Here is a 14,498-nt window from a genome sequence, read left to right on the forward strand (position 1 = left end):
AAAGTAAGTGGTAAATAGATAGGTTTCTTACTTACAATAATGAAATACAACTTCGAAAGTATCATCGTTTAATGCTTATTGTGCGAATGTATATTGCGAACACCGGTAAAAATTATTATCTATTAATATTCTAATTATAATTAGGCAAATGGACATCAAACATAAACACTATCAAGCTTAATGATACTCGTTGTAGCTACTGCCAATAAGCTGTAACGGGTTCTGTAACGGTAACTGAAGAGATATACTTTACGGCATCATACGTAATAATTACGTGTCACAAGTTCGCTATACTACAGGCACTATGTCGTCAGCATTGGCCGTCACGAGCCACTAGTGCAGTTTATATTTATCTAATTATCTATTAGGCTATATACACAGTGAGTAAGTATAGGACCAAATAAGTAATGGCCATAGTGGCTATTAACATAGAAGGTTGACAAAGTGGTATTGGCTGCCCCAGGGCGATTGAGAAAGGTTTCCATTCGAAGTACCCAGCCAAGGATTCGGCGGTTCACACCAAATGTATCGCCAAGAAATGGTTCATAAAAGAGGAGCATCAAATAGTTAATATTGAGCGTATTAGTTTAACGCAGTTTATCGCGAACCTTGCCTTAGTACTGTCTTTAATAAGAGATAAGTTTCTGTTTTTTTTTTTTCTATATATATATATATATATGTGTGTGTACATTTGTACTAACGGCTGGAGCATACATTGAGCTCACAAATAATCAGCGCTTGAGTCGATTTCGACACCCCTGTTGTTCAACGGTGGCGACACATTGAAGACGTATTGAGAGTAATAGCGTGCCGTTATCGCTACGTCTTGCGTATTATTAGTATGATGCAAGCGGTGTGCGTTGTGCTATCGGCAGCGTTTGGCTGACGATGTATTTCCCGTTGCCTGGTTACTTATTGCTCCGCTATTCCGTTTCGTCTTCTTTCAGCAACGCGTGTATTGACATCTACAAGCTGTAAAACCCTTAGGGATTTGCATGCGACTACCGGAAGAAGAATCGAAGGCCTTTTGTCAAGGACAGCGTTATCCAATCCCTATACACTCCCTTTTTAACCCATAATTTGTCCCTTGGCGCTGGGTCGTTAGCCAATCGATGATGGTCGCCTTCTCCCACAGGGGCAACACCTCCACGAAAACGAAAAACCGCGCCATCTAGGAACAAATTGATATGCTGAAGGGTCTCTTGTGCTTCTGCTAAAGACTAGGGAGATTCAGACGAAGTCAAGCGATGACAGGTCTTTGCGGCGAAACTAACCACCGTATTCCATTATGAGTTTAGAAGGTACAGACCTTCTCCAAAAGCCAGTCGTGTCCGTTCTGTATAAAAAAAAAAGTGTTGCAGCTGCGTACAACTATTACACAGTTTGAGCCAATATGAGAACTATTTTTTATATTGTCGCCATTATCCTGCTTGCTCGTTCGCAGCGTAACGGCCACTGCATGCGCCTGTCCCTAATCTAGCCAGCTATAGACAAAAAAAAAAAAAAAAAAAGACGAGAAACACGATCTATTTTGTATTACGTGTTCCATGAATAAAATGCGTAGTATCGTATAGTCGGAAGTGGCCCCATCGCCGGCTCATAGAATTACTGGTCTGTTCTATTTTTTCTATTTCAAAATTGGACTAATAAGGTAAACATGTTGTGATCGTCGATCTTATCATTTTTCCTCTCAAATTTCTAGGGAAAAAATTGTGCTAAGTGATCTGTGCATCTCGCCATTGAAATTAAATGCACCTGCAGTGACCGAAAGAGACGATAAACAGATATACGGCACACGTATTATAATTCATTTCCCATCCAAGTTCCCTTCGCGTTCGCCGCGTAGCCAATGATGTATGTGGTCTGACATGATAATGGCGCCATCACTGCTCACCAGATCTAATCGATTTTTTTTTAAATGCTTCACGGTAGTGTCTTTAGTGGTTGACAGTAGGGGTCTGAATCAATTGTTTTGCTCGACGGTAGCAGCTTGCAATGCTCGATTTGTTCCCGGTCTGACCAAGCACTTAGCATCACCATCTTTGGCCACCATCAGTCCGGGCTTCGCCGCAGGTTGTAAAAGATTTTATACTTGCACATTATTGTTTGCGATCCACATTCGGTCAGCCATGATCAGTCGTTTTAGAAATGGCTCAATTTCTTCATGTTTCTGTCGAGTTTCGCAAATGAAAGTCAAAACGTATAGACTCTCTTGTGTCAGTTTGTCTAGTACATAAACAGCGAATCTTACCTTGTAGCGATCTGTCTTCAAACGATTTAAGATAGCTCGGTGGCGGATATTCAGCTTCTATCAGGGGATATCATGGCCATTCACGTGCAATGCGTCCGTCAGCTTTTTGCATAATTTTGGTCGACTATTACGAAAAGCGTCTTTTATATCGAAATGCCTAGAACGAAAACAGCGTAACTACATTTTGACCGTTTCTTAACCATAAACGGAATTTTTTATATATATATATAGAACTCGATAGAATTTATAAAATACAATTATAGAATACAGCCAATTTTGCACAAAGCTCACTCTTTCAGGCGTTTGTGAATCTGAATGAAGCCATTTCAACAAGTTTAGCATATCAACTACTGTCAAATTCTCGCTTTCCAGCAACACGAACGCCTAGCCTCATCTTACCTCAGACATGTGTCCTTAAGGCCATGTAGATAGAAACGGCCAATACTTTTTTTTTTTTTTACCACCGAACAATTGATTCATGCAAGTAGTCTGTTCGACTGATCGCACGCTATAGCGCTACAGATAAAATCAACCCAGTTTGAAACAGACGTAGATGTAATTGAAAATTCAACTACGGCAGGGGCAGGAACAGCGGCAGACCCTTCGACAAGACCCATGATTTGAATTCAACTTCGCCCTGCCCAGCTGTCGGTAATGTATTCATACACGCACTTATGGCGGCTTGCACAATAAGCACTGTGAAAAGTGGCAGGCCGGTGGCAATTGTACTGAGTAATATGTGACGCTGTGTTGACAAACAATTTAACAGGCCGGTGTTCCTCACTACTGCACTTTACAGCCACTTATGATCAAGCGGAATAGGGACATTTATTACCGGTTTCAATCACAGGCTTATTAAGACAGGCTTATTAAGAAAGAATCCAGATAAAACAGCAGCAAGATTGACGTTTTTTGCTCAATTTATTGAAAGCTGAGAAGCTACAACTGAAACTGTTACGCATCTGATTTTTCTCTGATAGATATATACTTTCAGCTTACGCACGGGTCTTAAAATGGAGAACTCAATTCGATATTCACGAATTGCCCAGTCAAAATTGACCCCACACACATTGCAGTCACATATGTAGCTCGCGCTTCTCTCGGCTGCAGGACTCAGGCCGCAGGCCTTCCTGTAAGACGCAAGCGTAAGTTAAATACGTTGTAGCCTTATACAGAAAATCATGTGACGACTATACGCCACATCGGCTAAAGAAACTGGCATTTTATCTTAGCTTCGTACACGGACGGGAACGAGTTCTAGGGTCAGGATAGAACATATTCTGGACATTTTTTCTAAGATCGTATCAATTTTGCTCGGCTGTTTATATTACGTAGATGTTCATTCGCAGTGGGTGGGCATCATACGTAGAGATGTACATGATAAGAGTAAAAAGCTGTCAATGGCCGGTGGGCCGTAGTCCTGTTACTTCGAAGAGGAAAGTGTTCGCTGGTCGAGTTTGATAGGTATTTTGATTTTGACAGTTTATCAGCAGTAAATTGCAACTTCAGGAGTTTCTAATAAAAAGACCTTTAACTTTTCAATACATTTTAAATCTCATGCGAATAATGTCTATAGCCAAGATTAGCCCCTGTTCAGGGATCTCGGCATACCTGAAGGAATACTTACTGTCCATTTACATTGACGGATAGAAAACACTGTCGGTTACGCAACGATGAACTTAAACATCATCGCTATCCAGATACGGATTTAGAACACAAGTGGATATGTTAACTATATGTATATATGTATAGTTACCCTTACTATACTCTCGCAGACATATATTATTTGTAGTACGGCTACAAAAAGTTCATACAATACATACATAGAGATAACTTTAGTAACTTCAGTAGAAGTCGCGTACAGAATAAGTCAATAATAAAGTAAAATAAATAAAAAGAAAGGCACTTGATGTGTACATAAAACTGCTTTTATTGGAACGCGCTTTCTTTCAAGGGCACTAGACTGACACCGACCGATGATGAAAGCTCGAAAATAAAATGAAAGAAGGACATGTTAATTAATAATGATAGGTAATTTAGCAAATAGGTAATACCGGGTATAGTTATTCATCCTACGTGGATGACTGATGAAAACGTCCGGCGGATGCTCTACTTATGTACTGTGTGTATGCAAATTGGACAACATATAGATAATGAAATGTTCATAAGTTGAGACCAAGGACCCCTGTCCTTTTTGGTCGATTTCTCGCAAGCCTATACATCCTCATTGCCAATACATACATCAGAAGAAGCTATGAGTTCGAATAAAGATATCGAAACTTTTTTCTCTATTTCTCTGTAGGTCTTACCGAAATGCAACTGTTATAGTATGTGGCGTGGGTGCATCGTCTCTACGGAGAAATTTCTTGCCTGCCTCTTCTCGAATCCTTTGGGAACTTACCTCTTTTATCACACGGTGAATCTCCAAAACAGAAAGAAGATTACGATGTAATCCCAGCAAAACTATCAACGCTGCTTTTAGATGTATCCCTCCATTTCGATAAAGCTCTAGCAGCTTCCACTGTCGCCGCGCAAATGTCAAAAGTAGTCAACCCGCTCTCTAACTGTTGTTCTCTACCGGAAGTGTTTCACCGTCTTTGTAATCGCTTGCAAGCTGTTCTTTCTGAGATCGAATAGGAGACTGTCCGCCGTTAATGCAGAGGTGTATTTAATCAAACTGTTCCTTTTTTGCGGTGGAGGTGGAGGGAGGGGGTGGGGTAAGACAATTCTTCCGCTATCACAGCCTTTTGGTACCTTTCGACCCTGTCTCCAGGTCCCTATGAGGATCATTATCAAACTCTAGCAGCATTGTCCATTAGCTAGTTACGTACAACCATTGCTATTCCACTTATGCTACCGTATAATCACATATGTCTCCCAGGTGCATTTCCGGTCTTCGCGGTTTACCTACATATTTGAATAAATACAATTTTGGGAAACCCATCGTTCCATATTATAATATCCGCGTAAGCCGCTGCATGCTATTGCGTGTCCATTAGTGTCGACAGAACGTGTCTCCTTCGCTACCTTCTCCCGTTGTGCAATGGCAATTCCGCAGTATTGTATACTCTATGCCTCCGTATCAGCTAAATATTAACTCCGACTATGATTTTCCACCCCTCTGCTGCGTCAAACGAACCCATAATTAGTGCTCTTTTATTTACCCTTTTTTTTTTATTTATCTTATTTATTATTATAATATAATAATTATTATTTATTTATGACAACTGTTGCATATGATGCTACCATACGTTAATACGCGATGTCCCCCTCCGCTGTTTCGCGTCAATGCTCACAGTTCGGCCCTCTACACCCCACTGTATTCATCGCGCCGCTCCACTGACAAGCGCCAAACACGCGCAGTGGAATCAAGCAAATTCCATAGGAAAACACAGCTTTTCCTGAAGCTCCCGTGGCGATTCTATTTTTGTCTTCACTTATTTTATTAATATGACAACGGCTACCAACCCCGTTAGTCTTGCTTAATAACATCAACAAACGTTATTCGAGATAGGGCTAAGTAGATTTATCAATGATAGTAAACAATAAATATTCTTGTACACGTTATGCTACCATATTCATGTTATAAATAGCGGCAATGAAGTAATAATTATCACCCGGTGTGACGTTCAAGAGGCATCTACTAGTGCCTATTTTTTGCCCCCTTTGCTTCGCTTTTCGTCTGCTCGACGATGCTCCTTGGCATTATGAAGCTTGGGACACTATGAATATTAATATTGGCTATCCACGTGCGGCTCGGGTGAAATAAGCCATTTCTAGGAAGCACCGTCGTCGCGTCTGTTAACTTCAGACGCCACTCACGCCGCTATCTCCGCCTCGTTCATTACTTATGCTTTGGGCATTTTGCCTATCTAGCCTTTTTCCATTTGTCTCGCTAGTGAGCTAAGTGGCGAAGCTCCTCGAAGGGACTTGAGAACATGACACTGGTGCTCGTGCTATCCTTGCTGGCTTTTTCACCACTGTAATTACGGCTTTGGCCGAGATTAGCAATGCCACAACGCTTCTTTGCCAGTCCCAACTTACTGTTTTGTCAATTTCTGATAAGTTTTAATTTTCATTAATAAAAATAAAATTTAAAAGGGCTTGCTTCTTCGCTCTTGTTGGCCATGTAGGGAAGATAATTGCTTGGATCATCTATGCCGACGGGTTTTTAGGCTCTTTAGGTCTCTCTAGCATCATGACCAGACTAAAGATGACGACTGCGGTGATAATGATCGTGAGTTGGGTAGGCTTCCCAAGGGAGCCTTAGCTACGACAGGAGAAAGCGGAAATCCAAGGACTGGAACAAACAGTAACTCAGGCCATTAACGAACGGATGAATTTTGAAACGGATGAATTTATCCCACTACCCGAACGAGATGTTGAATACTTCAGGGCCCGGATCCAATCCAGTCGCCAACCGGCCCTTATCAAATCGCGGCGTTCCGATCCTTCTATATTAGCACGGATGGTCCTGCAAGTAAAATGGTCAAGTTTGGCATGGTACCATTCGTATGCCCGTGTAGCGACATTGCGCGTTAGTGAACTAATGAAAGCGATCAACTGTATTTGTTGCGCACTGGTCGCCAGTAGAGGAAACATCTCAGCGACGATGCGAGCTTAGATACAGGCTGTGCCCATAACGTGGACTACAACCGAAAAATTGGCACCTTCCCGCAAATAAAGCAACTAAAACAACTACATATGGCTACTTTTCTGTTCCATAATTTCACGCTCGTCTATATATAACTGTATGTAAAGACGGTACTGCTCGCCATTACACAAACAAGTATATAAATAAACAATAATACCAAGATATTCGATCGAGTTCCATATAGAGTTTTTTTTTTTTAAACTAGATTGACCTGCCGAATAAATAAATCATTAACTGTGTTTTAGGTGCTTTAATATAAGCTTGTATATTCAGGTCAATTCAACAGGAGGATACGTATGTATTGCTGAGTGGTTGGACGGGCCTGTTACAAAATGTTTTCGATCTTTTTTAATACTGCTGTTGGCGTTAGACGAGTTACTGTTGCATGACCTTCGTTCCGTTAAGCTTTAGGATAAACAGTATCGAAAAAAAGCCGAATGTCGCCCGTTGCGTAAGGCAAGCTACGTTTTTGAAGTTGCGAAATCCGACTTTATTTGGTGAAATTGCAAAGAATCTATTTCCTGCATACGCAGTACAATAGGCAAAAGCTGTTAGAAAAAAGAGGCCATATGATAGCTTTGTTTATATGTGAAACAGGAGGACGCGCACAAAATTAAAAATGGCAAACGGCAATCGCTGGATTGTATGGCTAGACTGAAAAGCCTCTCAGGCTATTTTGTCGAGCCGTGTAGGTCTTACCGCTTCTAAGCCTACCATTTTGAATTGGGGATATCATGCGCAGCGCTGAATGTTTCTACTTTCTGAGTGTAGAACTGAAATTTTCTGGCAAACACCTCGACCTATCCTCATAAACAGGCATTACATTATGTTCTAACAATAAGGGAACTATTTTTGTTAGATAATAGACAGAAGTAACGCGACTATGGTGATGGGCAGTATTTCTTCGAATGAGGTATACTCCTACCCTACAGCGTAGCACGGTTTCGTAACGACAACCTAGTCAAACGTAAACCCGACGTCAGCCCCTGTTGAACCTTGTATACGTCCTCAAGGTACTTTAATGGCGTAACGGATATATCACTGATGCCCGAACAGACACCAGGCATCAGTAAATCGTACGCACACCTAATTGTTTACCGAAAGCAACTTCGGAAGCCACTAACATGAAATCACACAAATCGCATCCTGTACATCTTCCAGCAGGGTAAAAATGCCGTATGGTTCGACTATCTGTTGAAGCTACGCTAGCAAGATACACAAACAGTGACGTTAAGAGCGACAAACCAGTTCATTAAACTTAAAAACGAACGTTAGCGAGATGTGTGATATTGCGTTTTTATAAGATCACAGAGAAACAAAAGCTATTGCCTGTTCTTTAATCTCAGGTTGACAATGATCGCCCGGAGGTCGGCTATGCTGAGGCTTAGACCTCGAGCCTTACGAATCACAACTTGAAACGGCCAGCGAGTATTTTGAAGCGGTACTCTCATTCATATTTTCAGCATTAGTAAGAAGGATCTGGGTGGCGCTCAGACGTGACGGAATGCCGACAAATTCGCTAATGATACAAAGATATATGAATACATATTTTTTGGCATCATTGTACCGAGGTGAGCTACAAGTGACAATAAAGAGGTGGAAATAGTCGGTAATTACGACGCGTCAATTTACTTGTATCAGGCCAATAAACTCTCGTCCCCGCGACGGTGTACTGGCAACGTGTTGGCCTAGTGAATACCCGAACGCGTGAGGTGACCTGGGTTCGAAGTCGGTTCATTTTATATTTTATTGTTTTTTCGTGCTGAAAGAGGCCAACCGTCTGTAACAATGCTGAGTGATACTGCTCGACATGAAATCCTGAACTCGAGCTCATCACAAAGTCGTAAACTAAACTGTTTTATTCTAAAGGTTAGTTGAGAGTCCAACAGAAAAGAGATAGATACAGATTATGCAAATTAAAAAATAACACATTTTCGAATTAGACATAACGTTTGAGGTGTGCAGTATATGCGCTGCGGTCTCTCGCAGTGAAAGTAGCGGTCCGACGCACAACGCCAAGAAATTATCATTAGCCAATATGGCAGTGATTAGAAAGACGTTAGTGTAGGGCTAAAGCAATAAGTATTCCTTTGTAGGAAACGTGAGACGCCATTTTCTGATCGGTGAAGCAATGTTGATGAGCTAGTTAATGTTGGGGTTAGGTTCAGGTTCAACAATACTGGTTTTTGTTGAACGCTTTAGTCATTAACTCATTTTCAAATCCATTTTTTCTTTCTTATTCCTATATGAGTAATCTACCGTCGTTATCCTATTAGGCCGAACTGACTCACGTGAGAGCTTTAAATAATAAATTTTGTGAAACAGTAACTATGAATGAAGAGTGATTAAAAGGAAAGGTTAGAGCTTCCTATTTTAAGGCCGTTGATTCCGTAACTTTTGAAACACTTGAGAATTATCGTACACTGAAACGCCAATGACCTTTTCTCCAAAATTGAACACAAACGCTTCAAAGTTCTAAGATTAAAGTATTGCGACCTGTGGGTCCTACACTAGATTTTTTCACAGACACCCACGAAGATTATTGTGTGAATGATTCACTCGACAAGAAATGTCGAACGTGTGTCGAACGCTTAACCTTAAATAACTTTCCTTTAATTTTGCTTGGGACCTTCGCTTGAGCATCCTTGAGAGCTTTTTCAAAATCGAAGTGTGTTTTTCGAATCGAAGGATTAGGTGGTAAACCTAATCCTTCTATTTTCGTAGCCCGAAAAGAGACAAAATTTCGTGATCTCAATAAAATGATTATAATAGGCTTGTTTTGATAACAGGAGTACATAAAGTACGAGCATCGAATTAAAAAGTAATAAACAAAGACGGCCAGTTACCTATCGGCCAACGCACACGTATAAACATACCGGTCAATTCGCTGTTCGACTGATCACAAATTTTGTGTACACCATAAAAGTTCACCGCACATTAGCTTCAGATTTCCAATAACATATTTAATTTGTTGTGCTTCTGCACAAAAATAACCAATTATTCACTTAAAAAAGGAAAACACATTACGTTTCCCATTCAACTACCGTACAAGCTAAATCTCAATATTTTTCCAGACTGACATAAAAATCTAACGAATCAAATTCACAAGAGGTGCCTAAAATTGCTTTTTAGTTCTCAGTTTGTTGACGTGGGCCGTATTTCGAAATGCGATCAAACTCCACGACACGACGCCCCATTTTCATGACCTCAATAGCCTATTAAATAGACCGAGTTAAAGAAATCAACCTTTAAGACATAATCAAAATAATATCGCTCAGTATCACTAGTTACAATAGCCCCTAAGCGGTTTCCATTCTGATCCAGTCCCGCTGGTTCCCTCAGGCAACATATACATCGTACTTCGCAAGCTCGTACATAAATACACGTACGTACATCCAGGTAAGCAGGCAACGTCACGCCTAGGGTGTAGTAAACTTTCCAGGCATGGCCATCTTCGTTCAATCTTCCACCAAGTCTACATTCATGGCTTTGTACTTTGCCAGAGCAAAATTTACATCTCTCTGCCGCAAATACAGTTCTGCTATAATTTCCTGTAATCTAGCAACAAAATGAAACGATTTTCTGCTAGGAAGAGGGACTGTGATCGAAACGACATGAGATATGGGACTTGCGGGTCTTGGGTAAGATCATATCGATGATTAATGCTGAACAGGAGGGTTCGAGGTGGCTGGGGCTAGAAGGAGTTGGGAACGCCAGCGGTAAACACAATTTGCTACTCCCTCCCCCCCACGCTCGCTCCACTTCGACCCGTTCCAACGCGCGTTGAAGCGATCTCTGCTGAGACTGCCGCCCCTGGCGAGGCCGCCACCGTAGCAAGCGCTGCAACGACCTGGGAAGAATGAAACGCGGGAAGATATCACAGCGTTGTCTTTCTTTAAAGACTTAGAGAAAAGGAGACAAGGAAAAAGAGAGAGAGAGAGACAGTAATAAAAAGCGAAACATGAACATAATGACGGGTCTGTCCGTGTATGCTTGCATGCGCTACAAGTTCTGTAGCGGCCGGAGTAATATCGATTACGACGTCAGCGACGGGGGCAAAGTCGCGAACAGCGGCAACAACAACTTGAAACGTCGCACTAGTTATGCGTTCTAGGCACGCGATCAGCTGTGACTGTGGGGCTGGGCGACCATGAATAAACCGCTACGGTCACAAGTGGGTGAACTGTTTGGGGTGAATATATTTTTACGCAGCGCTAAACGGTAGACAATGTGACCATACATAAATGGCCCTCGCAGGAATTCTTGAAGAGCAAGCGTTTGAAGGCTGTGTGAAGAACCATCCACCTATCATCAGAAAAGGTGGCAACCTTGGAGTTTGGGTAATCACCCAAAATCTGTGCGAGTCAATCATTTGACAACACACATGCACACGTATATACCAATCGAAGTACTGGACATTGTATCAGTATGAAAACGATCAATCGTCGGATTACTTTGCAGGTTTTGTTTCCAGAGCTGTACTAGCCATACAATGATAAGTTTCTTTGAACTTGAATATTTTTATGCACGTTAACCAACTTATGGCTAGATTCTAATCATCTTGTTCGTTACTACGATGGTTTTAAAAAATACGTGCATATATAAGAAGAAAGCTCACGAACGGACGTTATTAAATACTATCAGTATCTGCCAATTAACAAAGATATCGGTAAGTTAATCTTATAACGGGTCTGTTTTGCTCTTTCTATATATATAGGCTTATGTTACATATAAATTACATATTCAAGCATCAAGCGATATATTCGATCTCGGAAATGACAGGTGAAAATTCGATTTGAAGCCTAGATTAGCCTAGGAACGTAATCTGGGACATCAGCCTTGATTTGAGTCATAGGTGGTAACCAAATTCCTAAAAGGTACTTGACACACCTGCCGCAGACCGTCATACTTCGTTCACAAAGGCATCCGTTTTTCATTTTAACTAGCACCATTAGCACAGTAAATTATTCCACACGAAAAATTAAGTATCCTATAAAAAAAACTAGAATAACATAGAGTCCAAATTGCTGTTCTTTCGAATGCCTTCTTTAGGTAGCTTTCGATTCCATGCGGCGGCGCGTCTGCGATGGCGGTGCCGGTTTAAAAAGCGAACGAAAATTTTTCAAGAAAACAGGCCGAGAATGCTGTTCATAAGAGTTGGCTCGTCCTATTCCATTTTTACTCGGCGCTTCCATCCATATTCTGCGTTTCTCATTGTGGAAAACGAAGACCAATAACTTTTCGCCAATAAGCGGAACATTCGCGGGATTTTTTTATTAGCTACGGAGTACTTTGGCTGCTTTTTTCATTGTTCATTGCACCGATTGGAAGAACTGAAAAGCCAGTGTCGATGAGAGAGGAAGGCTGCTGAAGTGCGTATTTTACTGGATTTCCAACCAACACAAAACGACTCAACAGAAGAAACGCTCTGTCGATTAGGACATAACTTACAAATCTACAATACCATTACACCACTGATGAAGATATCTGATCATCGACAGAAACCAAAACTTATTCGCTGATTAAGGGAAAATCACTGATTGCGTGGAATACTGGTGGAACTTTAACAGATATACACGATTTTTACGCACAGTTATTATTATTATATATTATTTATTATAAGAGATTTTATTTCTAGTAGATTCCTCAGTTGGGAGGTACCCTGGGAAAGCTGTAAGATTACGGCATACGCCCAGATAATACTGAAGTTTATATCCGATAATTCTCCTGCAAATCGTTGTCATGGCACCAAGGAAAAATCATCTAAGGCAACTTGTTTTCTCAGTAAATATCTACGCTACAGATATGAACTCGTTATATGGGGAATCACCTACCTAAAAGGGAACTATCGTCATGTCATGGCAAAATTGTAATCTTTTGCAGCCGATGGTTAAAGCTTTAGCGTGTGCACGCCACTATCGATCAACTGATAGGGATTTTTACATAATGCATTTTAAACACCATCAAAGGAACAAGTACACCATCAGATGACCACCGAGACTAATAACCGCTATATCGTCAATTTTATTTTAGACGCAAGCAAATAACTAATTTCAGTCTGACCGAAGTTTCGAAGTTGGATTTCCCGGACAGCCTGGGGAACAGACACTCTAATTTCATTCAGTTGCCAAGTGAGGTGCATCAACCGGGGTGTAATCATCGGATCGTACAGTACACGTCGAAGGGAGCCATACAGTTTATGAAAGTAGACATGTAGATGGTACCTAAATAATCCCAATATTCGTTACTATATATACAAGTGTCTCATTTTATCGGACTAGAGGTGTGGTGAGAAGCTTCACGTGTCATCTAATACTAAAAAATTTCACTCGGGTTCGTCTGTATATCTCCCTATTTGCATCTTGTTTGCATTCTCTAACGGATTTCGTCGAGAACTGCAAGTACGAGAGAAATTTGTCAAAAGGATTATGTACAAAAACAAGACAAAAACAAAGGCACTGATATTTCGATTCTAATAAAGTTTACTTTCAATATAAACCGACGAATATTTGCGAAACAACAACGCCACAGCGCTCGACTGATGGCGCCACAAGCGAACTAATTCTCGTCAGTAGATAAGCGCCACCTACAATCATCTTCCAACCGTTTGCAGGACGGTCCCATCCATCTCTCTGTATTTCATGAATACCGCGACAAGTGCTTCTGTTTAAACGATCGGATTCAATTGAAGTGAATCGCGATCGTCTGGCAGGCGACACTGCATAAAAATGAGTTCACACTGTTTACCACTACCGTCGATCATTTCCTGCTCCGTTACTGGATAGAAGCCGTAGCTGGAATTCTTTTTAGCAGCAGCAGACCGTCGTTAGCATCATCTTCAGCGTCATTCACTAGAGTAACGACGGATGTCGACAGGATTGCTGTTATTGGCTAAAATTGAAGAAGCAAACCTGCCTGCCTGCGTCCCGTAGGTCGCCATGTCGTCCATTCGCAGTGTGATTTATTTCATTACCCCTCGATCGCAGCACTTTGTTTGCCATCACAGGTCTGGCTCCTGCCAGCACGAAACGCAGTCGATCTATGGCCGATTCGAACCTACACCACAACATCTCCCTGAGATTAGCATACACATATGTTACCCACTAAGCCACCGCCACATTCATCCAGAGCCTTTATCCGCATGACACGCCTTCGTAGGTGTCTGAAACAGCCCCACTCAATGCGGCTTTGGCAAGTGGGTAAGTCTTGAAAATGCGCGGTGCAATCATAGGAACAAAGAAACTACCACTTCTGATCTTATACGGGCGATATAACCATCGCCGCTCGTCTCAAGTACCGTTATCGAAAGCCGAGATTTATTCATCATCTTATTGTGGTTGCGTGTAAACGATATCAGAAATTCGTCGTTACAAATCATCATAAAAAGTGAATGATAATTGAGGTAATGAGACCAACAATATTATCGCCGATTGTTTTTTAGATAAAAATTTGGTAACGTAAAGTTTGGTCACACATACAGATATGATGAGTCAACTATGATTCGTCGAGGTTTTCTATGTAATTCATAGTAAAAGTATGCAGATGACTGGGCTCTATGGAGCCATGTGGAGGCGTTACAGGTAAGTGGGACAC

The 14,498-nt window shown here is 41.3% G+C and overlaps 1 protein-coding gene and 1 long non-coding RNA gene across 5 annotated transcripts in view; one reads left to right on the forward strand and one right to left on the reverse strand.

Moving 5' to 3' along the window:
• LOC111266073 (uncharacterized) overlaps nt 1-7,060 on the reverse strand; it is a 17,593-nt gene extending 10,533 nt beyond the window's left edge. For all 3 annotated transcript variants that reach the window (XR_002683851.2, XR_002683852.2, XR_015313303.1), the window contains exon 1: nt 2,252-7,060. This is a non-coding gene — a long non-coding RNA (uncharacterized LOC111266073). The remainder of the gene's footprint in view (nt 1-2,251) is intronic.
• LOC111266062 (uncharacterized) overlaps nt 1-14,498 on the forward strand; it is a 74,778-nt gene that overhangs the window by 14,003 nt on the left and 46,277 nt on the right. The gene's annotated exons all lie outside the window — the stretch shown is intronic.

This window comes from Varroa jacobsoni, unplaced genomic scaffold, assembly GCF_002532875.2.
Source record: "Varroa jacobsoni isolate VJ856 unplaced genomic scaffold, vjacob_1.0 scaffold_1047, whole genome shotgun sequence".
Taxonomy (NCBI): Eukaryota; Metazoa; Arthropoda; class Arachnida; order Mesostigmata; family Varroidae; genus Varroa; species Varroa jacobsoni.